This window comes from Ambystoma mexicanum, chromosome 9, assembly GCF_040938575.1.
Source record: "Ambystoma mexicanum isolate Mex_15411 chromosome 9, UKY_AmexF1_1, whole genome shotgun sequence".
Classification (NCBI taxonomy): domain Eukaryota; kingdom Metazoa; phylum Chordata; class Amphibia; order Caudata; family Ambystomatidae; genus Ambystoma; species Ambystoma mexicanum.
This window is the reverse complement of record NC_090931.1, coordinates 557909558-557935788: the sequence shown is the minus strand read 5'-3', so window position 1 is coordinate 557935788 and position 26231 is coordinate 557909558. Positions and strand designations below refer to the sequence as shown.

The 26231-nt window shown below is 43.4% G+C and overlaps 1 protein-coding gene across 1 annotated transcript in view; it reads left to right on the top strand.

Annotated features, from left to right (window-relative positions):
- PPM1E (protein phosphatase, Mg2+/Mn2+ dependent 1E) overlaps positions 1 to 26231 on the top strand; it is a 1271820-nt gene that overhangs the window by 339785 nt on the left and 905804 nt on the right. The window lies entirely within an intron of this gene.

Genomic DNA, 26231 nt, shown 5'->3' with positions numbered 1-26231 from the left:
GATTGAACCGACACAAAGCACTTCCCAGGTGACGACTGCAGGCGGGCACCAGGCAGTGCAGTGCTGCAGCGCAGCCTCACGCCATAAGCAGCGGAAGCCGGGGGCCTCAATTTTCCATCCTTGTTGCAGCGGTCGGCATCTTGATTATCAGGCACCCACCACCTCAATCACTTCTGCAGCTGCAGCAGCCAGTCTTCCGCGGTTTAGTGTTGCAGCGTCTCCGGTAACAGATGCACTGCGTGCACCCAGATTTCTTAAAGTTTCGGGCAGTTGTTTAGCTCATCAAAGTCTGATCATGCAGGAGCTCTCCAGTTACACGTCCTTACAGCGTGGCTGCTGACCACGCCCCCAACACATGCACAATATTATGAAGTATCAGAGTGTTTTCTACATACTTTAGGCCCTGATTCATGTAATCATTTGCATGGAAAATGAGGGATTGTGTGCCATTCTCTGAAGAAATCCCAGTTTGCCGATTAATGGAATCAACTGCGTGGGACTTTCCAAGGACTTGCATGGATTTCACGCCGGCTTGGCATTTCTCTGCGAGCGCCAGAGTGCCTTGCGCGAGCCACCACACAGAGCGTGGCTGTGGCTTGCTCAGTGGGATGAGAAGAGGCAGATCTCTGAAAATGGGGAAGAACACAGGAAAATGTGGGCGTTACGAGGAACGGGCCGTAGGCAGTCCCTCGCATGGCCACATTTGTGTGGAACATAATATTTTTAATTTAATTTAAAATTATATAGTTTCTTACAAACTTTTCATTTATCGATCATTCTTAAGCTAATACTTTGGATCAATTTTTTGTTAGAGCTGATTTAAATTACAATTCAGTTCATTGCGTTAGCTCTAATACATTTCGTAAAAATTGCAGTATTGTAAAGATGAGTTTCTTTTCTTGTACATTCATGATTTGTGCCCATTATGTTTCTGTGTCCATTTCAATTGATGTAATTAAAAAAAAGGCTCCAAACATCTGTCTGTTTTCATTGAATTCTGGACATATCATTGTTAAGTGATAGATTGTTTATCGTTCTTTGGTTTTACAGAAACTGCAGTTTGCCTCCGAGGATTCGAGTTGTTTTGTCGCAACCTGATAGTCTCTAGTCAGGAGAGTGTTAAATCTGATTCTCATATATGTTGCTCTTATTGATGGGTCTAGGAAAGTGTAAGGTACATCCGTGTTTTGTTAATTGCTTGGATGTCTGTTGGGCAATTGATGTTTCTTGAATATCTTATGATGCTGCTGCAAGTCCTTATCCAGTCATTTGTCATGATGTGTTTCTTTGCGTGTTGTGGTCTTTTTATGAGCATTTCAGTTGTGATATCTTCTACTTCCATCACCTGAAACAATACTTTTTTTTCCACGTCTTTAGAACTGAATTGTTCATGGGCAGTTTATGTTCTCTTAGGATGTCTATTGGAGGTATTCTGTCGTTTGCTAACAGTTTACGTAAGATGTCTAGTTTCCATTTCTGAATGGAGGCCATGGATTGAGTGGCAATTTCATGGCAAATTCTGACCAATGGATACGAGGGTGGTAAGTTCAAGATCACCAGAAAGCGCCTTCTAGTCTTAGCCACGTGATGTCCTGTTCCTGCAACATTGACTCGCTTCCATATGTGATCGTTGGTAGAGCATTTTGTTTGTAGTAAGCGAGTATTGGTTTCATTAACAATTTTCCATATTTTCGATGTATTGCACATCCCTGTCTTGCTAGTGATTGTGTCTTTGCCTCTAGTATAGCAGTCCATTGTTTCTCGGTTGACGACTGATTTATGGTTATACCTAAATATTTGTATGTTGTAACTTCATCAAGTCTAGTTTCATTGATTGTTAGATTTAGAAGTTTGGGGCTTTGAAATGGTTGTTTTGCCAAGGACATCATTTTAGTTTTATCAATGTGTATTTTCAATTCGTTCTCTTCCATGTAAACACTCAATAGATGTAAGCTTTCCTGCAATCCAGCTGGTGTCTTATCCATTAGTATATCATCTGCGTACATCATTATTGATACTGGAATTGAATTCTTCTTTGGTGGATTCAGTGTTTTACTTTTCATGTGAGCTTCAATGTCTCCAGTGTATAAATTGTAAAGAGTAACTGCCAGTGGGCAACCTTGTTTTAATCCAGTGCTAGTATTGATAGAGGAGGTCCTGATACCGTGTTTTGTCATTCTTACTGTCATCAAGGTGTTTGTGTACAGTTTTTTGATTCGTTCTAGTATTTCTGCTGGACAATTCCATGGTCTTAATTTTCTCCATAATTTTTGTCTGAATATTGAATCAAATGCCATATGTAAGTCAATAAAGGCTGCGTGTACCTTGGTCTTATTTTTTATTGCTTCCTGCTTGATTAAACTCAGCAATATTAGGTTCACATTTGTTGCTACATTCGCAGTGAAACTTTTTTATCGGACCGTCAGGCAGTTATTCTGTGTTGCGCAATGTTTTCATTTTTTATGCAGTAATGAAGCAAGTAGCTTACATGTGGTATCCAGTAGCGATATAGGTCTAAAGTTCCGAGGGTCCTCTCTTGGTCCTTGGTTGTAGATTGGTATTATGGCCGCTTTTTTCCAGGACTGTGGAATCTGATTTGTTGTGTTGATTGCTGTGAGAATGGAGTCCATTACATTTGCCCATAGCTCAGGCTCTTTTCTGATTGTTTCATTTGATAAGGCATCAGGTCCCGGAGCACGTGAGGTGTTCAGTTTTGCTATCATCTTTATTAGGTCTTGTTTTTCGTAATGAATACACCATCGGTCTGTGACATGCTGTGGGTTGTCGTTTGTATATGTGTTTCGATTAGCATATATTGTAGAAAAGTGCTGGATCCATTGTTGTTCATCGGCATTGGCTGTCAGATCTTGTTGTATCTTGGCATTATTATTTAGTAAGTTCCAAAGTTCTCTTAAATTGTGCATTTTGGAGGTGTTCATTATTGCTTCGCCGTCTTTTTGGAGCATTATGTTCATGTGAGATTTTTTCCAGTTTACATATAGCTGTCTTGTTTTTTTTATCTGTTGTTTGCTGTTCTGACTGTTGTTTGTTCACAGTCTTTGTATTATTTTTCTCATCTCCTTTTTCTTTTCTACCAGCTCAAAGTTATATGCATGTTGATGCAGCTTGGTTTCTTTGCTTTTGTTCCCTTTAAGATATGATTTTAGCAGAAAATTATAGTTCAGTTTTTCTGTATCGGAAGTTAGAGGATGTTGTACATTTTGTACTAATAGTTGCGTTTCAACTTTGTTTCTTCATAGTCTTAAGTTTTTTCCTGGGGTTTCCAGTAGAACGCATAGAATTTGATTTCTAGGTCTCGTTAAACCGTGTCCTTCCACTGACAATTGGTATTGATCACTGGATGTTGTCGGGTCAATCCTGATTTCCATAATTGAGTCTTTCAATTCTTCTGATAGATAGATGTAGTCAGTGACTGCTGAGGAAATACCTCTTTCCCATGTTGGTTTGGCTTTTCCTGCATTGTCAGTTGGTTGTTTTAGGAGTGTCAGGTTTCTGATATTCATTTCTTTCTGCCACCTCTTAGCTCTCATGGTTAGATCTTCACTCTTTGCTATTACGCCTTTTTCTGTGTAGTGGTGTATATTCAAGTCTCCACAGACAATGAATTCTGCTTGTGCGTATTTTGCTCTAGTTTCATCAATTTTTAGGAACATTCCATCCCTGAAGGTTTTGTCATTAATTGTGGCAGGATTCCAGTAGACGTTCGTTAGTGAAATGACGCGTTCCTGGTTCTTCTGACTCCTTTGCAGACCTTGTTCTTGGTGTAGATTTATTATTATATTTTGGGTGCAATGGTTGATATCAGTAGATGTCACAATGCTCCAGTTTGGAACTATATTTATCAATGTAAGTAAACCTGATGAGGGTCTGCCTTGAACTCCTTTAGTAGCTGGGTTTAGTAATGTAATGTATCCGTCACAAGCCAGTGTTTCCCTGAGCCACGTTTCCTGTAGGCAGATAATATTGAATTTTTCAAGTTCTTTCGCTGGTTGTTCGAAAAGATGTTTGTTTCGTCTTGTATTCCAAGTATATATCGACCATGTGGGGTTGTTTTCCTTTAATTGTTATGGTTCTCTTGTCTCGTTGAGTGATTTTTCTGATTGAAAGCTGTCAAATATTCGTTGAAATGGGTAGGTTTCATCGTCCCATTGCTTATTGAGTTCTGAGGTCATTGTCGATTAAGTTGTGTTCCTGTTTTGCATTCTCTCATTCGATGTGATGGTTTCGTTCAGATCCGACTCTCCACATATGTCGCTTGGAGTCTCGTATTTTTTGTCATGGCCTCTCTTTTGTGGTGTTTCTGTACATTCAAATACGAGCTTCTTTAGTGTTTCTTTTAGCGAGTATATTTTCTCCATCATTTCCTCATCTATTAGCTCTATTTGGACAGTATCTAGGTAATTGTGATCTTCAAAAATTACCAACTTGATGTCATTCGATGAAATTGATTTTGAGGAATAGCTTTTAGAAGTATGAGGATATTTGTTCTGTTAAGTATTAAGTGCTCCGATCTTCGTGTATTGTTTTTTATACGTAGCTTGTAGTGTATTTGTTCGTTCGTTGGGTTCACGAACCGTGATGTTCGGATGTCATCTCGTGGTGGACGTTTTTCGTTCTTTTCTGTGTTTTGTACTTCCCTATCAGTTTGTGATTGTCTCTTTATTGCTGTGCAGGATTTCTTTTCTTGATTTTGATCATGTATGGTAGGCCCATGCAATATAGATTCTAGGGATCCGCCTGATATTTCTTCGTATCGTTCTTGCTCATCAGTTGTTCCGATTGAAATGTCAAATGAGTCCTTTGATATTTCTTCGCAAGAGATCTCGGGGTAGTCATGTTTCTTCTCTGTGTATTCATCTATGATTATCATGGTAGAGTTGTTTATTCCATTGTTTTTTTCTTCCACAGTTTTTTCCTGCTCGTCTGGATGTTCAGTTATGTTAAGCAGATCATCAATACTTTGGTCAGCGGTTTTCCCAGTCGCTGACTTTTGGTCTAACAATGTTTTGTTGTTTGTCTGTGTCATGTTGGCATTTTTGCCAGGTTTTACAGATGATCTTGCCTCAGAGTTCGGTTGTTTTGATTTTTCAGTGGGTAACTTTATATTTCTCAAGAAAGCTCTTGGACCTGTCTGCTTAGGTGTTGGCTTCTTTTTCTTTTGTTGATTTCCAGCGTTCTGCTTTGGTAATTTGTTTGTTTGTGCAAATATCTGAAAGATGTCAGTTGTATCTTTGTTCGCTGTTATTGGTGGAATAACAATTGTTGGTTGTAGGATCGAAAAGTCTACGATTTTACCATCACTACAGTGTGTTTCTCCAAGTCCTGCTTCACTTGGGTTTAAGTTTTTAATGTCCATCCGATTTTCCATAGTTGAAACAGATTTTGTCTGTTGTTGTTGAGGAGCTGTCATCCAGTTCATTACACTGTTCGTCAGTCAAATTTTTCTTCTCGATCACCTCTTGCAACTTGGAATAGTCTTTCCTGCCATATTTGTGTTTGTTCCACCTCGAATTCAAGTCTTTTTTCAATTATGTGTGTGAAATTTTCCATGTATATCTGTTTTGAGTGTATCATTGCAAGCAAGGTCGCTTGGTCGCGTATACTGTCTTTCATGTTTTCTTGTAACTTCACAAACGGTATCATTGATTGGGAGATTATTGTAATTAACATGTTTGGTAGGTCAATCATTGTTGTTGGGATTCTTGGCATGTTGGTATTCTCTATTTCTGGGGCAGGTGGGTCGTTTTTTTTGTGCCTTTCTGGTTTCTTATTTCATGTTCATCTTGATTTTGTTTTCCAGATTGTAGGAACGGAGTATAGAATGAATCTTCAAAATCATAATTGAATTTTTGTGGCCATTTTTCCTTCACCTCTGGATTGTTTTCTTTTCCCTTTGATATCTCTACTTCCTTTGTTTTGTTTGATAATGGCCGAGATATTATTGGAGTTGAAGTTGATCCTGGTAAGTTTGCCTATATTTATTTCTCCAAAGACTTCTCTGCGCTTTTCAACATTGTTAATTGGATATTCTATCTCTGTAATATCAAGAGATAATCGTGCTGCTGTCGGCTTTGATTGGCTCATCTGATATTTTTTTCTTGTCGTTTTTCTGATTTGACATGGCATGTGTTTGTAGCCATTTTAGTTTTGCCTGTTTTGCCTGTTATTTTTTGACGTGTCCATTTGGGGGGTGTTAGCACTTTTGTAGGCTCCAGTTGAGACAAAGGGTGATGTAGTTCTTTTCCCTCTGTCATTCTGCGATTTCCTGTTTGTTGTAACGTTAGTGCGGACTATTCTCGCGTCTGTTCATGTTGGTCATTTATATCCGACCTTGCTGTTCGCTCATTTTCTCCTGAGGTGTTCCGTACATCTGTTTTTCCTGTGTCTTTTCCCTGTAGTTTCTTGTGCGTATCTGTGAGTTTCTTGTGTGTTTTGTCTTCAATATTCGTGTTTATCTTGTCTGGTACTTCCACCTTATAGTTTCCAGTGTTCATTTGCTCATCTGCCTTAGTCTTGAGTTTCCTCCCGGTTGGACTGGTTGTGCTATTGTCTTGTATATTCAATGTGTCTTTGATTTGCTCTTTCGTTGTTTTATTTTCCATTATGCCAAAGTTTTCTTCCACGTAGTTAGAGTTTTGTAAGTCTGAGTTTGTTTTATCTTCTATTGTTTTCTCCGTGGTCGTTGGGTCTTTCTTCGCTTTCTCATATATGCTTTGTCTGTTCTTCCTCTTCTGTATTTGATATTTGTTGTTGCGTCTTTGGAATTTCTTCCTTTTTTGATTTTTGTAGTTCTTCCAGCTGAGCTGCAATTTAGTCTTGGAGAAGAGTAGACTGTGCCATGCCGATTTCCTCTCGTTCTTGTTTTATATTTTTCTTCTTATTTAGTGTTTGCTCTATTGTTTGTTGGTTTTAATCTTTTGTACTCCTGCGCGGGGAGGCTGCTTCCAACTTGCCTCTCAGTCTGGTTTTTGGGCCAACCAGGGGGGCTGGTTTTTCTATTTTACCGGTTTGCATTCTTCCTTTGGTACGGGAATGTGATATCTCTGTTGGATTAAGATTAGAGTTTGTTTCTATTTTTGCTGGTCTCTTTTAGTTGTTCACTTGTGTAGACAACAGCACTCACCATCTGTAGGCTCCTAGAGATATTTAAGGTCCACGTGGGATGTCTGCTCAAATGGTGATCTTATTTAGGAAGGCAACAATTTCTTTAATATCAGCGGGATCAGAGGGTGGTCCCCGCAGTTTCCAGCACGCACTCAATGACTTCTATAGTCACCTTTGGATTGAGGTGGTGCTTACTTCGTCTGGATGCTCTCACTAAATCACAGCGAGTGTTGTGTGTCTCAACACAGTGTGTGCGGGGTCACAAGGATGGCCCTGTAGTCTCCCGTTCGTCCTCACAGTCTTCCATATAAGAAGCCTCCTTGCGCTGAATGAACCCAACAGTGCTTCTTATTCTCCTTTAAGAAGCGCTGGTTGTGCTGGAGTTCTTTGTAAGCAGCAGGAGGTCGTCCTCGTAGTTCTTCAGGTAGTAATCAGGCCCTGGCCCCCCTCGACTCTTCGCTGGATTTTTCAGATTCTGGAACTGCAAGAAATCTGTCCTCGTTCCTCCAAATCTCAGAAAGGCAGGAGCCAAACTTCTGGCCAATGTCACCAGCCGCTTGGAACGACAAGCATACCGTAATGATATGTATTCATGGATCCAACCGCACAACCTCTTGGCAGGGAAAATGCCACGCAGAGCCCTCATTCTATCAGCCACCCAAAGGTGGGCTTACATACACTTACATGTGGGATTCGCTGTGTGAAGAAATGATTGCATGTCTGATATAGGGGTGCGTGCAAGCAATCGCAGTTCCGATAGAATTTAGGGCTGCACGTAAGCAGCATATCGGGGTGCAGGAGCATTTTACGAGGGTTCACATGCATATTTACTGACAAATGTTGACTTTTAGGTTAAGTTCTTCCACATGTTGATGGGATGCAGTGCATGGTTCCAGGGGGCCCACACACCCCCACTAGGGTGCTGGCTTGGTTGTGGGGTTTGGCAGGCAGTCTTGTTGGGGTGCATTCATTTTGCGTCAGAGGAGGTCCCTCCCCATGGCGGGTATGGTTTTGCATGTGGGCATGTAGTTTCTCTTGCAGCCCGCGCATTGGGTAGTTCTGCGCAGATATGTTAATGAATATGCAAATCATGCAGATTTTTTTCTTCGAGATGGGCCGCACGTAGGTGTTTTCAGAGCGTGGCATTTGCGGTATCAATGCACCCTTTTCCATGAATCAGGGCCTTAATGTGTGGGAAGGACCAGTCCAACATGGCTACCCTACCGTTACATGTAACAGCAAGGGTGTATATGCTCCTACCTCAGAAATGGCGTGTAGATTGGAGACAGAACGTTTTTTAAAATTGCTGTTAATTTAATGAAACACTTTGTGACCAAGCACCCAGGTGGGTGTGAAACGCGTTACCGTATGTTTTTTCTGTGTTGCTGCTAATGAAATAAAATGTTGGGAATTCATTTAGAACCCCTGACTGCGCAGTGCGATTCCACAGGAGCAGCGGAGTACCTTCGTTGCCTTTTTTGGAGTGACTGATTTGTAATTAGTGCAATTTAGATCTGTTTTACTGGTAATCTAGCTGGTGCAGTTTTAGATCAACCAAAACATTTACAAACAAACTAAGATTATTTTTTCTTATATTGCAAAATATTTTCCACGGCCTAGTTCCACTTTTTCCACACATTAGGCTAATTTGAAAGGCAACTTTTTAAAATTCGAACTTCCCACTACACATTTACATCTACATGTAAATTAAGCCATTGGGATTAGGTTTTTGCAGATAGTAGTATCTTACTGTGAATTCTTAATAAGAAGTTGATTCACAAGTTTTTTTCAGGAGTAAGATGGTCTTTTGCTTCGAAAAAGTTGTTACTTGTGCCAGCGTAAATTACATGCAGCTCACTACATTGTGTATGACTGATTAACAAAATGGTTCCCTACTTCACTTTGCATCAGGAAATTGCACACATTGCACAGACGTAACTGATAGAATCAATACAATCAATATTGTGTAATGGGTTTCTCAAGGAGTGTGTCAGTGAAGAGGTGATGTCGGGAAGGGAGTATCACTTGCAGGGCTCAAGTCGAGGGTACACGCGGGGGGACGAAATCCACCCACTTTATTCAGAGGGTGGACTCACTCCCCCCAGCTAAAATGAGAAGTCTTGAATGACGTCTTTGAATTTATGAATTAAAGATGACCCCGGGGATCAAATCGCAGTCGTCAGGGTTGTAGGCTGGACGCTCCTCACCATTGAACTACATACCTGATGAAAAATAACAAACAACTAAAGGTGAAATGTCACAGGGAAAACATTTGTATTGGTTCTTAGAGTTTAAAACATGCACACCTTTTAAAGTTTTCAAAAACACTATTAGAGGAAAATATCCTTTCTTGGTTTTGTGTGTGTGTTGAATTTATGAAAGGCAAATTCCGTTCGTCCTGTGCAATTTGGGTGGTTATGCAAAGCCAATTAAATGAAATGTGCATATTTCATCTTTATATGCTAATTTCTGGCGACGTCGCATCCCATTGCATTTGCTGATGAGTACCCCCACTTTAATTTTTAGGACTTCACCCCTGATCACTTGCACATAAGCACACATTCATAAGGGTGTAATTTAGTGCTAGATTCGGAAATGCTTTGTTACATGTGCCGAGTGCACAACGAAAGTGAGAATAAGCACCACATGTGTTGATTGTCAAAAGAAAAGCTGTATGCGCATTTCCTTTGTGTATGCAGATTTCACACCGCCACAAAGGGCCCAATTCATGGAATTATCTGTGCGGAAAATGGGCTTTCTGTGCGTGACTTGCGAATACGGTTACTTTGCGCTGTAAATTCCATGAGTACACGGCGCACATTTTTCTTTCTGCGTGCAGACTTGTTAAGATGGATTTCTGAATTCGGACCTGGAGGGGCAGAGGTTCAGAAGGCCAGCCTAGTTTCTTGGAACAGGGTAACCTCTGGACAAGCCAGACTAATCAGGGTAGCGATGGCGACGGTCTAAACTAAGGGCCTCATTACACGGATGGCGGTGAACCATGGCGCTATTAGCGCCTGGTTCATGCCGGTAAAATACCGGCACCGCCTTGGCGGAAAGGGGAGTTACCGCCCCATTCCAAGGTTGGCGGGGCGGTAATTCCCCCTTCCACCATTGCCCTTCCCCATTCCCATTTTTGCCCCATAGGGCATAATGGGAATGGGGAAGGCGCTAATTACGGTACCGCAAATTGCGGTACCGTAATTAGCTCCCTGGGTCCCTTTGCAGGTTGGTTTTTAAAGCCTGCAAAAAGCAGGCGTTAAATTCCCCAACCCGCAAGGGGACCTCGTAGTAAGGCGGTAAGGATTTACGGGTACCGGTAAAATACCGGTACCGGTAAACCCTTACCGCCATCCGTGTAATGAGGCCCTAAGTCTCAAGAGGGGTGAGGGTGACGGAAAGACCTCAATGAGCACACAAAGCAAGGACAATTACAAATTACTCCAGACAGGTGTTATATTAAAAATATATACACATTTATTACAAGGCCTTTGTAACATCGACCATAGCAAAGAATCACAATAATACTAAAGTAAACCAACACATCACAATCAATACAATATATATACAAGACCGAGGGGTCTAAGGAGTTAGGAGCACCCAATATGTAAACCACCTAGATGGGGAGGAAAACAGGCAGTGCAAGCAATCATTAGACCCAGTTCGACATCCGAAATACACCTAATTAGGAGGAAGTCCGAGCCCTACGAAGAGAGGAGCCTTATGCTCAAAAGTACCTGCACGCGCTGGTGCCAATGGGCAAAAGAGGGCCTCTTCAAGGATATCAGGCAGTTCAGGTAGGTGAATGAAGCGATGCAGAACAAGTCCCCACTACTCAAGCAAGGCCTCCACTTGTGGGCAGAGGAAGGGTGAGAGTGCGGGATAGAGTCGCTATTTCGCAACAGCCGTAGAAAAGAAACGGGCTCCTGCGCGAGGGTCCACCGGTTGGGGTATGGACTACTCACCGGTCCCCGACACAGGCAGACCCAGACTTCTCCAGTTCAGTTAAGTTGCTGGCAGGTTCAGCTGCGATGATCAGGACGTCTCGACACCGTGTAGATTCTGCGTAGCAGGATCGAGGGTGTCCCAAATGCATCGGACATGCAGGGCAACACGCAACCGCGTTTACTCTGATCCGGGCGCACTCGTTTCACTTCAGACCTGGGAATGCCAAGTGTACGAAATTCAGGGTGAGCGTGCCGTGGACGCAGAGCAAGCAGTAGACCAAGTTTCGAGGGCTTCCCCGAAATGGCGGCGGTGACAGAGCAAAGCGCCTGTGTAAGCTGGTCAGCCCACTGGTTGGCCCAGGGACACTTCCGAAGAGGCTTACTTTCAGGGTTTGATGAAAGTGCCGGGAATAGTTGATCCCACTATTCCAATGGGTCGAAGCGCCTTTGCAGACCTTCTAGGACGATCAGATGCAAAGGTGTCTCGCAGGACGACAGCGGCTCAGGGTGCCAAACCTTCAGCGGGTCACCAGCAGTTCCTTGACTCAGCTTCTTGTTGCAGGATGCTTGGCTCCTTATCCCTTATTCGGTGTGAACTCAGGAGATCGACATGGTAGTAGTGTTTTCAGCCTCCTCTTATCCAAAGTTTCCTTTGCGCCAAACCGGAGAGGAACCAAGGGGAGATCTGCTCACAAACACTCACACCATACGTGGACCTATCACGGACCATGGTGGTCCCAGGCATTGAAGAAACTCTAGACTCTCTGGCACCCAGGATGTGTATTGGGACCAGACATTCCAGCCCACATCCTGGAGGCACACACAAGGCATGCAGAAGCCTGCAAAAGCGTTTGTGTTTCGCCGGAAAGTGCATGACCAAATAAGGACTGCCCCGGGTCGGCTTGACTTGGGAGAAGGTAAAGGGGCAAGACGGTCAGCGGACAGGACAAAAACCTCGTGGCGTGGCCATTTTGGGAGCCAGGCCACCTATTCGTGCCAAACGCGGTAAGCGCGGATACATGGCAAAAAAAGGTTCAAAACACAAGAGAAATGATAGCTGCAACCAGTCCCGTCCGTGACACACTTGCACAGTTCATAATAAGTCCAGCGAGAGTTTCTAGGGCCTTTGGCATGACTAGAGACCCAAGAGCGCGGTAATGTAAGTTACGGTGCACTCTTGTTTCTTGTTGCACAAAAGCTGCAACATGAGGAAAGGACTAAGGGAAACAAAGTCTCCCAGTACTGACTGTCTTAAGGGCATGTCAGTTTCCCCATAAGAATTGAGCGAAAGCCCACAGGAGTGCGGCGGAAGGCTGCGCTTCTCTGGCAAAGTCTAGCCCAGGGTGTTAAACAACAGCAAAAAGTTTGGGGGTGCCACATGGAGGGAAAATTACATACAATTATGAAATCTTTCCTAACAAGACTTACGCAGTGTCCTTCTCGGCACGCGGCCCTTTCATGATTTCTGCACAGTTTTCCATGAATCAGGCCCAAAGTGTGTCCCTCAGGATGTACTATGGGAACAGCTGCTGCATGTCTGAGTACACCTCTGATTCAATAAGGGATCATTTGGGGATGGGGCAGTGCCAGTCTCCCGATCACTGGTCTCTCTTGCCACTGGCTGGGCACAAAAGAAAGGGCAATGCAGATAGTGTTCTTCTTCCGGCATTAATCTGTACCACATTTCTCTTCCAGAGGTGTAAAAGTTAAAAGTAGCACATAGCCCCTTAAAGCTTATGACTTCTATGTGTCCCAAGAACTCCAATGGTGGAACCTGACATTTACGAGTGTAATGGACAACGCAAGTAACTGTTGTGGTGCAGTGGGATCCACTACTAAGGGACCTCCAGATTTCTCTAAAACCTTTATATGTCGCTGGGAGGTTTGAATCGGAGGGTCCCCTTGTTGACTATTTCAGGGCGCACAATGATTTTGAAGCATGGTGTCCCTTGTGCCCAGAGCCTGTCCCTCTAACTGCCTCTCTGAATCAAGGAAAATGTGTACGTCATTGCTGACGCAGATTGCAAGATTCACTGTGCACCTCGAATTTGGAGGGTGCAGACCTCTTGTCTGTGAATGAGGCCTAAAGTGTTTTGTATCATTTAAAATTATCTAATTAGTGGTTTGGGTCATTTGTTTTTAAGTGTATTAATCCTAACGATAGCAGACAGTGCCACCAATTTTAAGGACTGGCCAATAAATTGGAATACAGTTAAATAAAACAATGATGACCTGTGTATATGGATTGGCCTAATTTTAGAAGGACTAGGTTAGTTAATATAATACAGCATCTGATATGCAGACGTTTAGGGTGTAGTTCAGGGACTTGATGCAGATTTAGACACTGTTATAACTATCTTACGAATAGCCATTTTATTCAGTCTGACAGCCAAACGTCTTACCCGTGTAGTGGATTGATCATTATAGAACTTTGCGCTTTCCATAGATTTTAGCGTTGCCTAGCTTTTTTCCTAACCTGCTTAGTCAAATGCTTCAAAGACTGCAATCAATGTTTCATTTTGAAGTCCATGTTTAATACACCCAATCCTAATAGTCCTGCACGATTGTGTTCCACAAGGGCCGGCCTTGGGGCAGGGCCGCCCGGGCGACTGCCTTTAGTCTTGCAGCATGCCAGATTGGGGGAGTCTTTCAAGATCTCCCCGAAGCTGGTATGCCGCGAGACTAAAGGCAGTTGTGGGAGAAGGCTTTTTGTTTTGCAGCCCGAGCCACCACTAAGGCCGGCCCTGTGTACCAAATACCTTTGAAGGCCAAGGCTCAGAATGTTTCAGGCATAGCAGAATACATTGCTCTATTGTGTCGTAGGTAAGTGGTGCAGTACTGTGATGAAGGAGAGGGCCTCTAAGGAGGACCAAGGGCACCCAGATCACAAACGAGACACTCCATGTGTGCTGGAAAACTATTAGAGCTTGTCTAAAAAACACAGAGGTTTTTTCCCAATTGGATTTTGTGCCTGGGACATAAGAGCCAGCAGCAAGGGTTCACCGGCCACAAGAAGGATTGAAGACGCAGTGGCAGTGAGACTGTCAACACCAGTGCGAGCCTGCATGCCATCTGTAGGCCAGCAGTAACATGGGGCATGGAACCTAGGAGTGAGTGTTATGGGGAAAAGAGAAAAGACAACTAACAGTGGAGGCCTTATTGCTGACAAGGGTAAGTACTGGTCGGGTTTGGACCAGTGGCTGAGTCACCCCCTCCACCCGTACCAAGGACCTGAATGTACCCACTGCTGCAGATAAGATTTGGAAGTGGGAGCATTTTACTTATTTTTTAACAGTGGGAATAAAATTATTTTTTACGGAGTAAAAATGTGAGTCTAATTCCTAATGATAGCATTTTATACGCGAGAACAATATGTTTTAACTGAAAAACCGAACTGTTTTGTAATATTTATTTCTTTGCACCTAGCTATTCATGTACATTAAAAGATAAATGTTTACTTCTTTCAATCAGGCAGTTAAAATCAGTGGTCGAAGTGTAAGAAAAGTAGTGGAACTATGTTCCCTGCTGGCCTCTACAGCTTCACACAAACCCCATGTTATGACTTGAGGTCCACGTTGATTATAGTGCCTCGTCCCCAAGCACCAATCAGAGAAGAGCTTTACTACTCGCTGATCGGTTATTGGGGCCACAGGATAAAGGCAGGAACAGGATGCACCTGGTCCCGGATGGCTGAAAGGAAAGGCAAGGGTTAGAATGCAATAGGATCATAAGCGACACCTACCCCCAGGATGACCGGTGCTAACGTGGGACCTAACTGTTCCCGCTTGGAGAGAGTGGACAGCAGGATGCAGGCAGGCAGTCAAAGTTGCTGTGATTGAAGGAGCGCTGGAATCCAATATGGCAGCACCAGAAAAAATATCAAGAGTCACAATCCAATAGTCTGAAGGCAAACAAATCCAAAGGTTGATCCAGGTAGCAGTCCAGCAAGGGAGTCCAAGGGTCAAAAACCAGTTCAAAATGTAAGGTTCAGGGGCAAAATCCAAAAGGCAATCCCAGGAATGCAAAGCAGGGTCAAAATCCGTGCAATCCAACAGTAGTTTCCAAGAGTAGCCACTAGCCACTAAGAAACACTGCTGAGAAGCACTGAAGAGTAAACTGATGCTCCTTTTAAACGTATTTCCGGGTCACGTGACTGCCCACCTGGTCACGTGACTGCTTCTTACATTTCTTCCGGGTCATGTGACCACTAGCCGGTGCACGCGACCCTTTACGGTGGTGCGTCGGCTTTGCGAGGTGCCCACAAAGCTGGAGGGCACCCTTGGGCCCCGCAGTTGCCAAGGCCCACCCCAGGACCAGCGGGGTAGAGGCGCCAGGAATGCCACAAGGGGCGGAGCGCCAACGCGGACCAAGTGGAAGAAGACCGCGGTCCATGAGAGCGCCTGGGCTGTGGCAGTGAAGGTAAGGAGGTGGGAGCTGTGGGGGCTTGCGACGGCATGACACCTCATTGCCCTGCCCCTCCCACAAACAATACAAACCCTCAAACACATTTGCCTTCTGTTTAAGGGAATTTTCAGTGCAGTGCACTGAAAGTGCAAGTTTCAACTTCTTCCTACACTGTTATTTTAAAACGAAACCGTTCTGGAGCGGTTTCTTTTTAAAATAAAAGTATAGGAGCTGTAAAACTTAATTTAAAAAAGTTGAGGAGCACCGCTCCCGCACACTTCGACCTCTGGTTAAAATAGTTGTTTCTTCCTCTGGTACTAAGTGCATTACTGGTCCAAACATATCCAAGGAGCTGCGAGGGTGAAAGCTGGGGCGCAAGATTCTACATGTCTTTTGCCTATTTTTTTATGGGAGTATTTTTGAGGGTGTATTTGCCAATTTATAGGGAGCAAAAGTGGCCGATACACCCCTTATCTGTAGGGCTGAATGTACCAGTATGTATAGTTGGAACTGGGGTCACCAAAACCAAGGAGGGGCTTTGTTTTTTTATCAACTGGGTAGATTGCACCAAGGGAAGTTTGGAATACAGGCGGACAAACGTGGTTTGAGCCCACATCACAACGTTGCTGATTAGCACCATGGCAGAAAACATGCTCTTATTCAGTAATAGCCCCGAATGGTGGGGGCTTTACTTCCCAGGCACAAAAGCCTTAAAACAGGCCTGGTTCTGTTACCGGACAGTAATGCCCCATCCCGCTCGCACTGAGGGGATTTATAGCTGTGAGCCCCAGAGTGCCAATAGATTTTGTAAAAAAAAAATGTAAATGCCATGTCAGTGCTAAACAAAAAAAACTAGTACATAAAAAATGGGTGCCAGAAACATGAAGAAGTGAACTACTTGTATTCCCATCTCCGTTTCAGTGTCGACTGTTAGTGACGGGAAGGCAGCAAAGACATCAAAGTGAATCAGCAAAACCCGAGTGGGGCCTTCTCGAGGTGGACTCTGGCTGAGGGTGAGTGGAGTTGTTGCTAGGGGGATATAATGGTTTGGGGAAAGAAAGAGGAAGGAGTGCAGCGTGAGGAAAATGCCATCACTCGGATCCAGAGGATTGGGGGGCTGGAGTTGCTGGCTGATATGATGAGAAAAGGCCTGCATTCAAGCCGCTTGTTTGGCTGGGACACCTACTTCACCAGCTGTGTGCTGATGTCTGTTAAGTCATTCAAACTTAAAGCCACATAGACGTTTTTACGATCAACTCTGCATATTTAGGTTATTTAAAGTTACAGCTTTCTCTTTATAATCAACTAACATAAGTACTTGTTCACTGAACGCGTTCTGTAGACAAACATGGTAACACTCATTAATTGTTGAAAATGAATCATCATGTAGGTCGCTGTTTCTCTGCCTTAGCCTGCCGTGGTGCAGTTTGTTGCGATGCATTTCGGTGAAACTATCTTGGAAATCGTGCATCCTAGGGCCTTGAAACATGGTTGAGTTTAGTCCTTCGTGGCGGCGATCGGTTGCGAAACAACATTCTTTCTTTTCCCGGTTTACATGGTTTACGGCTTTGTCGGCAAGCACCATCTCGCAAAAATCCTCTGGAAAATTAATTTCACCTGTTGCAAAAAACATTTGGAAACTTCTGGAATGCGATCCGCCTTCACCTTTGCCTCTCATGTCCATTCGCCTCTCATACATTTTTTGTTTCCCTTCACAGTGAGCATGGTTTTCAACTTCGTCGGCAGGCCAAAAACTAATTTTAACTTTTGCTGAAATCCAGGGAAAGGGGTGGGGTGTCCAAATGTCATATAGCCAGTAGTGTCCGGAGGGTCCTAATAGGTAGCTATGCAAAATTTGGTGCATATTGGTGAAACAGTGTATAATTGTCTAAGGAAAATACTTCACGCCATAAACTCACAATCCCACAAACAACGTTTGACTTTTATGTATATAAATAATGTGCGCATAGGTTTGATGTAACTTTAGAATATTTCCTATATTGTGGGAGATTTTGCTGTTTAAAAGGATTTGAATGATAGTGCTGCATATTAAAAAGTATGACGAATGTTATGTTTCCTTTTACTATACAAAATTAAAACACATATCGTACAGTATTACATCCATTAGCTTCCGAAATTAGTCAGACTTTGTTTCCATAATGTTACATTAGTTAGTTTGCTGGTGTGACCAAATGACTACTGCTCTGCAGGGCTGCAGGAATGAGTAGTGGATACATCTCCTACTCAGCACTACACTACTACTAAACAAGCAGAGACCCCAATCATAAAGGTATAACAGTCACAGCCCGAAAAGTATACTTCCTTCACCAAGTTTGGTAATTCAGGCCAAGGCCAGGCTATATCTGCAGGAGGGGTGTAAGCTGATAACAATAGCAACCCAAACAGCCTCAGTACAAGAACTTCAAATGTTATGGGGAAAAGAGAAAAGACAACAAACAGTGGAGGCCTTATTGCTGACAAGGGTAAGTACTGGTCGGGTTTGGACCAGTGGCTGAGTCACCCCCTCCACCCGTACCAAGGACCTGAATGTACCCACTGCTGCAGATAAGATTTGGAAGTGGGAGCATTTTACTTATTTTTTAACAGTGGGAATAAAATTATTTTTTACGGAGTAAAAATGTGAGTCTAATTCCTAATGATAGCATTTTATACGCGAGAACAAAATGTTTTAACTGAAAAACCGAACTGTTTTGTAATATTTATTTCTTTGCACCTAGCTATTCATGTACATTAAAAGATAAATGTTTACTTCTTTCAATCAGGCAGTTAAAATCAGTGGTCGAAGTGTAAGAAAAGTAGTGGAACTATGTTCCCTGCTGGCCTCTACAGCTTCTCACAAACCCCATGTTATGACTTGAGGTCCACGTTGATTATAGTGCCTCGTCCCCAAGCACCAATCAGAGAAGAGCTTTACTACTCGCTGATCGGTTATTGGGGCCACAGGATAAAGGCAGGAACAGGATGCTGCACCTGGTCCCGGATGGCTGAAAGGAAAGGCAAGGGTTAGAATGCAATAGGATCATAAGCGACACCTACCCCAAGGATGACCGGTGCTAACGTGGGACCTAACTGTTCCCGCTTGGAGAGAGTGGACAGCAGGATGCAGGCAGGCAGTCAAAGTTGCTGTGATTGAAGGAGCGCTGGAATCCAATATGGCAGCACCAGAAAAAATATCAAGAGTCACAATCCAATAGTCTGAAGGCAAACAAATCCAAAGGTTGATCCAGGTAGCAGTCCAGCAAGGGAGTCCAAGGGTCAAAAACCAGTTCAAAATGTAAGGTTCAGGGGCAAAATCCAAAAGGCAATCCCAGGAATGCAAAGCAGGGTCAAAATCCGTGCAATCCAACAGTAGTTTCCAAGAGTAGCCACTAGCCACTAAGAAACACTGCTGAGAAGCACTGAAGAGTAAACTGATGCTCCTTTTAAACGTATTTCCGGGTCACGTGACTGCCCACCTGGTCACGTGACTGCTTCTTACATTTCTTCCGGGTCATGTGACCACTAGCCGGTGCACGCGACCCTTTACGGTGGTGCGTCGGCTTTGCGAGGTGCCCACAAAGCTGGAGGGCACCCTTGGGCCCCGCAGTTGCCAAGGCCCACCCCAGGACCAGCGGGGTAGAGGCGCCAGGAATGCCACAAGGGGGCGGAGCGCCAACGCGGACCAAGTGGAAGAAGACCGCGGTCCATGAGAGCGCCTGGGCTGTGGCAGTGAAGGTAAGGAGGTGGGAGCTGTGGGGGCTTGCGACGGCATGACACCTCATTGCCCTGCCCCTCCCACAAACAATACAAACCCTCAAACACATTTGCCTTCTGTTTAAGGGAATTTTCAGTGCAGTGCACTGAAAGTGCAAGTTTCAACTTCTTCCTACACTGTTATTTTAAAACGAAACCGTTCTGGAGCGGTTTCTTTTTAAAATAAAAGTATAGGAGCTGTAAAACTTAATTTAAAAAAGTTGAGGAGCACCGCTCCCGCACACTTCGACCTCTGGTTAAAATAGTTGTTTCTTCCTCTGGTACTAAGTGCATTACTGGTCCAAACATATCCAAGGAGCTGCGAGGGTGAAAGCTGGGGCGCAAGATTCTACATGTCTTTTGCCTATTTTTTTATGGGAGTATTTTTGAGGGTGTATTTGCCAATTTATAGGGAGCAAAAGTGGCCGATACACCCCTTATCTGTAGGGCTGAATGTACCAGTATGTATAGTTGGAACTGGGGTCACCAAAACCAAGGAGGGGCTTTGTTTTTTTATCAACTGGGTAGATTGTACCAAGGGAAGTTTGGAATACAGGCGGACAAACGTGGTTTGAGCCCACATCACAACGTTGCTGATTAGCACCATGGCAGAAAACATGCTCTTATTCAGTAATAGCCCCGAATGGTGGGGGCTTTACTTCCCAGGCACAAAAGCCTTAAAACAGGCCTGGTTCTGTTACCGGACAGTAATGCCCCATCCCGCTCGCACTGAGGGGATTTATAGCTGTGAGCCCCAGAGTGCCAATAGATTTTGTAAAAAAAAAATGTAAATGCCATGTCAGTGCTAAACAAAAAAAACTAGTACATAAAAAATGGGTGCCAGAAACATGAAGAAGTGAACTACTTGTATTCCCATCTCCGTTTCAGTGTCGACTGTTAGTGACGGGAAGGCAGCAAAGACATCAAAGTGAATCAGCAAAACCCGAGTGGGGCCTTCTCGAGGTGGACTCTGGCTGAGGGTGAGTGGAGTTGTTGCTAGGGGGATACAATGGTTTGGGGAAAGAAAGAGGAAGGAGTGCAGCGTGAGGAAAATGCCATCACTCGGATCCAGAGGATTGGGGGGCTGGAGTTGCTGGCTGATATGATGAGAAAAGGCCTGCATTCAAGCCGCTTGTTTGGCTGGGACACCTACTTCACCAGCTGTGTGCTGATGTCTGTTAAGTCATTCAAACTTAAAGCCACATAGACGTTTTTACGATCAACTCTGCATATTTAGGTTATTTAAAGTTACAGCTTTCTCTTTATAATCAACTAACATAAGTACTTGTTCACTGAACGCGTTCTGTAGACAAACATGGTAACACTCATTAATTGTTGAAAATGAATCATCATGTAGGTCGCTGTTTCTCTGCCTTAGCCTGCCGTGGTGCAGTTTGTTGCGATGCATTTCGGTGAAACTATCTTGGAAATCGTGCATCCTAGGGCCTTGAAACATGGTTGAGTTTAATCCTTCGTGGCGGCGATCGGTTGCGAAACAACATTCTTTCTTTCTTTTCCCGGTTTACATGGTTTACGGCTTTGTCGGCAAGCACCATCTCGCAAAAATCCTCTGGAAAATTAATTTCACCTGATGCAAAAAACATTTGGAAACTTCTGGAATGCGATCCGCCTTCACCTTTGCCTCTCATGTCCATTCGCCTCTCATACATTTTTTGTTTCCCTTCACAGTGAGCATGGTTTTCAACTTCGTCGGCAGGCCAAAAACTAATTTTAACTTTTGCTGAAATCCAGGGAAAGGGGTGGGGTGTCCAAATGTCATATAGCCAGTAGTGTCCGGAGGGTCCTAATAGGTAGCTATGCAAAATTTGGTGCATATTGGTGAAACAGTGTATAATTGTCTAAGGAAAATACTTCACGCCATAAACTCACAATCCCACAAATAACGTTTGACTTTTATGTATATAAATAATGTGCGCATAGGTTTGATGTAACTTTAGAATATTTCCTATATTGTGGGAGATTTTGCTGTTTAAAAGGATTTGAATGATAGTGCTGCATATTAAAAAGTATGACGAATGTTATGTTTCCTTTTACTATACAAAATTAAAACACATATCGTACAGTATTACATCCATTAGCTTCCGAAATTAGGCAGACTTTGTTTCCATAATGTTACATTAGTTAGTTTGCTGGTGTGACCAAATGACTACTGCTCTGCAGGGCTGCAGGAATGAGTAGTGGATACATCTCCTACTCAGCACTACACTACTACTAAACAAGCAGAGACCCCAATCATAAAGGTATAACAGTCACAGCCCGAAAAGTATACTTCCTTCACCAAGTTTGGTAATTCAGGCCAAGGCCAGGCTATATCTGCAGGAGGGGTGTAAGCTGATAACAATAGCAACCCAAACAGCCTCAGTACAAGAACTTCAAAATAAAAGAAGGTCCAATCAAGGTTCTAAAAAAAAAAGAAGCACTTAAGTAAAAGAAATTAATGCAACAAACTTAATATAAATGCTACAAACCCAGCCCAGTAAATGAAACACAGAGAATGCTGAACTTTGTGTGAAAGGGCACTCTGAGATGATATCAAAGGTATGTCTGTAGAAAGGCAGAGAAGGGTGGCTTAAAAGTCACTAAAGTCCTTTAGGGCGGAGCAGGCAGTTGGGCCTCTTCAACTACCTCATATTCTTGTCTTTGGGGCTCAACACCATTAAGCTAAGCGTGTCAGTGTTGAATCAGAAGTCTGGGTTATTTCAGCACTGAGCTGGTGTTGAGTCAGGGAATGGCAACGCAGGGTCATATAATGGAGCACAGGTTCATAAACATGTGCTACTAAGCCCTACTCCATACAAAAGAATGCCCTAAAGGGTCCTCCGCCGAAAATTCTATTCTAACGTAGTTTCTCTCCCTGCTCCTCCAGAGCAAACATAAAGCAAACAATACATACTTTTGGGCATTGTCTAAGAAAAAGGAAGTCTGCTAGCTTCTGACCCCCCACCCGTGTGTCTCTTTACCATATGTCCATGGCTATGTTCACAGTCCCAAACTTATAGTTCATGCACTGATGTGCACTGCTGGAGAACCATCCTGGGGTCCAGCCAGGTCTTTCTGGTTCTCTTGCAAAATTGAGTTTCTCACAGTCGTTCTGCCTTCAGGGAGACTTTCCTCTGTTTGACTCTCCCACCCTATCCGGATCCTTTCAGTCTCTTTTTCCTCACTCTGGGATTTTTCTTTATTCTCCCCACTCCGGGGTGCATCTGTCGCTCTCTCCCCATGGGGCTTCTCAGTTTCTTTCCCACTCGGGGGCTTGTCTTTGTCTTTCTCCCCACTCTGGGACATCTCTGTTCTTTTTCCACTCTGGGGCTTGTCTCTGTTTTTCTCCTCACTCTGGGGGTTCTCTATATTTCCTGCTCTGGGGCTTGTGTCTAGCGCTCTCTCCAATCTGAGGCATCTCTGTATTTTCTCAGATCCAAGGCTTGTGTCCCTCTGTCTTGTGCCTCACGATCCGCTGGAGCGACTGTGCACCTGCTTGTGATGGGCAGAGCACCTCGGGAGGGCTCTGCAGAGAGTTCTGCGTTCATGAAATGGACTTCATGTTGGTTGGTGGCTTCTCTCTGTTCCCAGTCAATTAGTGAGAAGAACGGTGGGGGGTTTCTGTTAGGGCCTTTCCTCTGCCCTCCAATGTTCTCTGCTCTTGCTTCTGTTGCAGTGCCAGCCACTTTCAGCTTCCCATCTGGCAGGCCCTAATGCACGCACCAAGTCCACAGCACTGCGTGGGACGTCTCGACTGACGTCCTTTCTCTCCTGCTGGCCCTACCTCCTGTGTGCGTTGCAACATATTTAAACTCAACGGGCTGAGTTGATACCTTCTCCTGATTGGTTCCTGAGTTGACGTGCCTCCAGGAAGTTGCACATCTAGCTTTTTTGCTGTTTCCCATAAGGACTGAATACAGTTTGAGTCAGCAGCACATCCAATTATTACAAGGGTCAGATGGTTATTATACCCCTTAGCTCCTGCATACCCCATAAAGGTGTTACTCTGTGGGGGCGGGGGAAATGGTGATTTAAGTCCCTCTCTGGGGGGTTTCCTGTCCCCTAAGTGAGAGACACCTGCAGAGGAATCCTGCTTACCCTGTTCCCTTGGTGGTAAGTGTAGCAGGCTCACCTCCCTAATCCAAAAGCGGGTGACTCCCCTTTGGTGAGAGGTGGCAAACTCTTTGGATTCATCACACCATGTGACCTTTGTAATTGCTGTGTGCTACTGCAAGGCTGGTGCTTTGTCTCAGAAAAGGCACATTTGTGAATAGTAATTTTGGCATTGAGCTTATAGGAAAGGGGGGTCAGATAAACGGACCTACATGTCCGAAACAGAATTACCTACATCATGTAATATCAATAAACACTTGCAGATGGCAATTTGTCACAGCTGGACAGTGGCAATATGGATATAAAGTGTAGTGGAACTGTTTATCCATGCCTAAAGGCATTTTAGGTGAACTGTGTGTATGTAGGGAGCGATCTCCTTAGATTTATGGAGCCACTTTCTATTTTAGGTTGTGTTTCAGACATAATGAAATTGTGAATGGATCATATTGTTTCTACTTGAGTTTGTTCATTGTCAAATGTGTTCTTTATATACTACCTTGCATTGTTAGATGCCATAGTAAGAATACTGAATTTGTGGGGTTTCACAAACAAGGAATATCGCCACTGGTAAACTACAACTCTGCTGAGACTATTGCTCTTTCAGATGGTGACGCTGGTGGCACTGCTAGTTTGTATTACTACAGGTTCTATGGCCTTATTGCTGGAGGAAAATAGTGCTGGAGGTAAGTACCACAGGATGAACAAATAGCAAAGACATAGCACACATTTTTCTGTAGTGTCATGAAGTCTGCCAGCGGTGACAATTTACCACCAGTGGCAACAAAATTTTACAGGAAAAAACACTTCTAAATGATTACTTGAGTGTTAACTGTTTACATTGCGGCAGCTGACTATGGGTATGCCGACTTTTAGGATCTGTTCTAAGCCGTTCTAATTAGCAGCTTAAAACTTTTCATATTTTAAATGGGATTAATGGGAGGTGGTATTTATATACCCCTGGCGGTAATGCATTTACCCCTAGCATCAGTTTTATCATCCAAGGTAAATTAACAGTGCAGTTTTTACGGTCAGTGGTATTTCTGTCTATAATTGGATTGATTTTGTCCTCTGGCTGTATTTTTACTTTGATTGGCCTATGGGAACCCTTTTTTCTTATTATGGGGGTGTCCCGCTATACCCACAAGCTCCTTCACCTCTCGACTCCCCTACACACTAACACACACACACACTTATATGTACTGTATTTGTCCGACTCAACCCAACTGAGTTGACTTAGACCACCACATTCAAAATGTAGGCTATGTATCCACTGCTCACAGTTAATACTCTTTGTTTGTGGTGCGGTGTGCTGTCTAGGTTTCACTTCTTAAAACATTAAACACAATCTTATTGTTAGAGATGTGTATGTATTATTTACCTAACAGGCATTTGCATAGTGAGACTTATATACACATATATATTTAGGAATGCAACATTTTATTAAGCAGGCAAAAACCTTCCACTGCCGAGGGCTTATTCGCTCACCCAGCACTGTGTAATGTTAAAAAATGGGTGGTTGGTACTAGCCAAAGTCCTATGCTTCCTGAAGAGAAAAAATCCAAAGTGTTGTTCCAGCAGTTTTCCTTTGGGGAGATAGAAAACTGCTGCCATTTACGGAGATGCAAGTGGGAGTTGAGTTATGGGTCTGGCCTTCAATTTTACCTGTTAAAGTAAAAAATAAAAGGCTGGCGAATCATGATGCCGTCCTCCTGAGAAAGCCGGCAATTTTCCCGGCAAGATGATTTAGCTTTGAGCAGCCAGGCATTGCTGTCAGTTCTGCCATTACCTGGGGGACCATTGTGATGCAGTTGCCTTTTCTATTTTTAGTCAAGAAAAGGCCACGTGCGAGCAAACATGCAATATTTTCAAGGAGAACATTCTCGAATCCTTTTTAGGGAAAACAAATGATTGTTCTGGTTGGTCACATGAGCACATGACATTATATTCAAGAAGAGTGGTTGATATGAGGATTGTCTTTTGCGCGTGTGTATTTTCATTTGTTAGGCACATTCCAAAACGTGTAGCAGTGTTATAGTAAGGTCGATGACATACTTCATTTCATGACATCAAAAAACCTATGATTGAATTTTATATTTTTTACCCTCTTTCAATGCTACCTTGTATATGATGTGTTGTTGCATTGTATTGTGATCAACGCCACCAACGTTAAGGTGAAAACATTCCGAGCAAATTAAATATTTCCCTATTATAAAACCCTTTACACTACAAATAAAACCTTAACTCACGCTACACCGCTACATAACAATACTCACTTATGGTAGTGAGATACCAAATATTTGAAACCAGTGTGGTGCGGTAATGGTGTAGTAGGAGTTGAGGTTAATTTGTAGTGTTGGAATTGGTTTGACTTGGGGAAATAAAGATATGTGCATGCCTTATATGGGAAAGAGCACATGATTTCTACAATTCTCTTACTCCACATGTACAAATATATTGATACATTACATTTTCTCAAAAAGTAAATCTTTCAAGTTTGCCTGATCCGATTTTCTAAATGTTTGTGGCATGCACCAGTTCAAGGCGAGTGCCAAACTTCTAGAGATTCTAACCACACAATTGTGTAATATTCTTTGTCACAGATAGCCTCAAGAATGCAAGAACTATTGAATATATTTCAAAGGTTTTCATTCGATTAACAAGGGGCTCACTATGAGCCACCTCTCTCTCTTGTCTCCCCTGGGTGGTTGGGCTCTAGCCTGGGCGTCTCAAAAATCCAAGATGTTAAATAGAGATTGGTAACCCCTACTAATAGCTGACTGACTGGTTGTGATGGACTAAAGGCAAACACCTCATCTATCTCACTTCCTCTGGGAACAATCTAGGTAAACCCTAACCTAGGTTCTACAACAAAGACAAAGGCTATTCCCC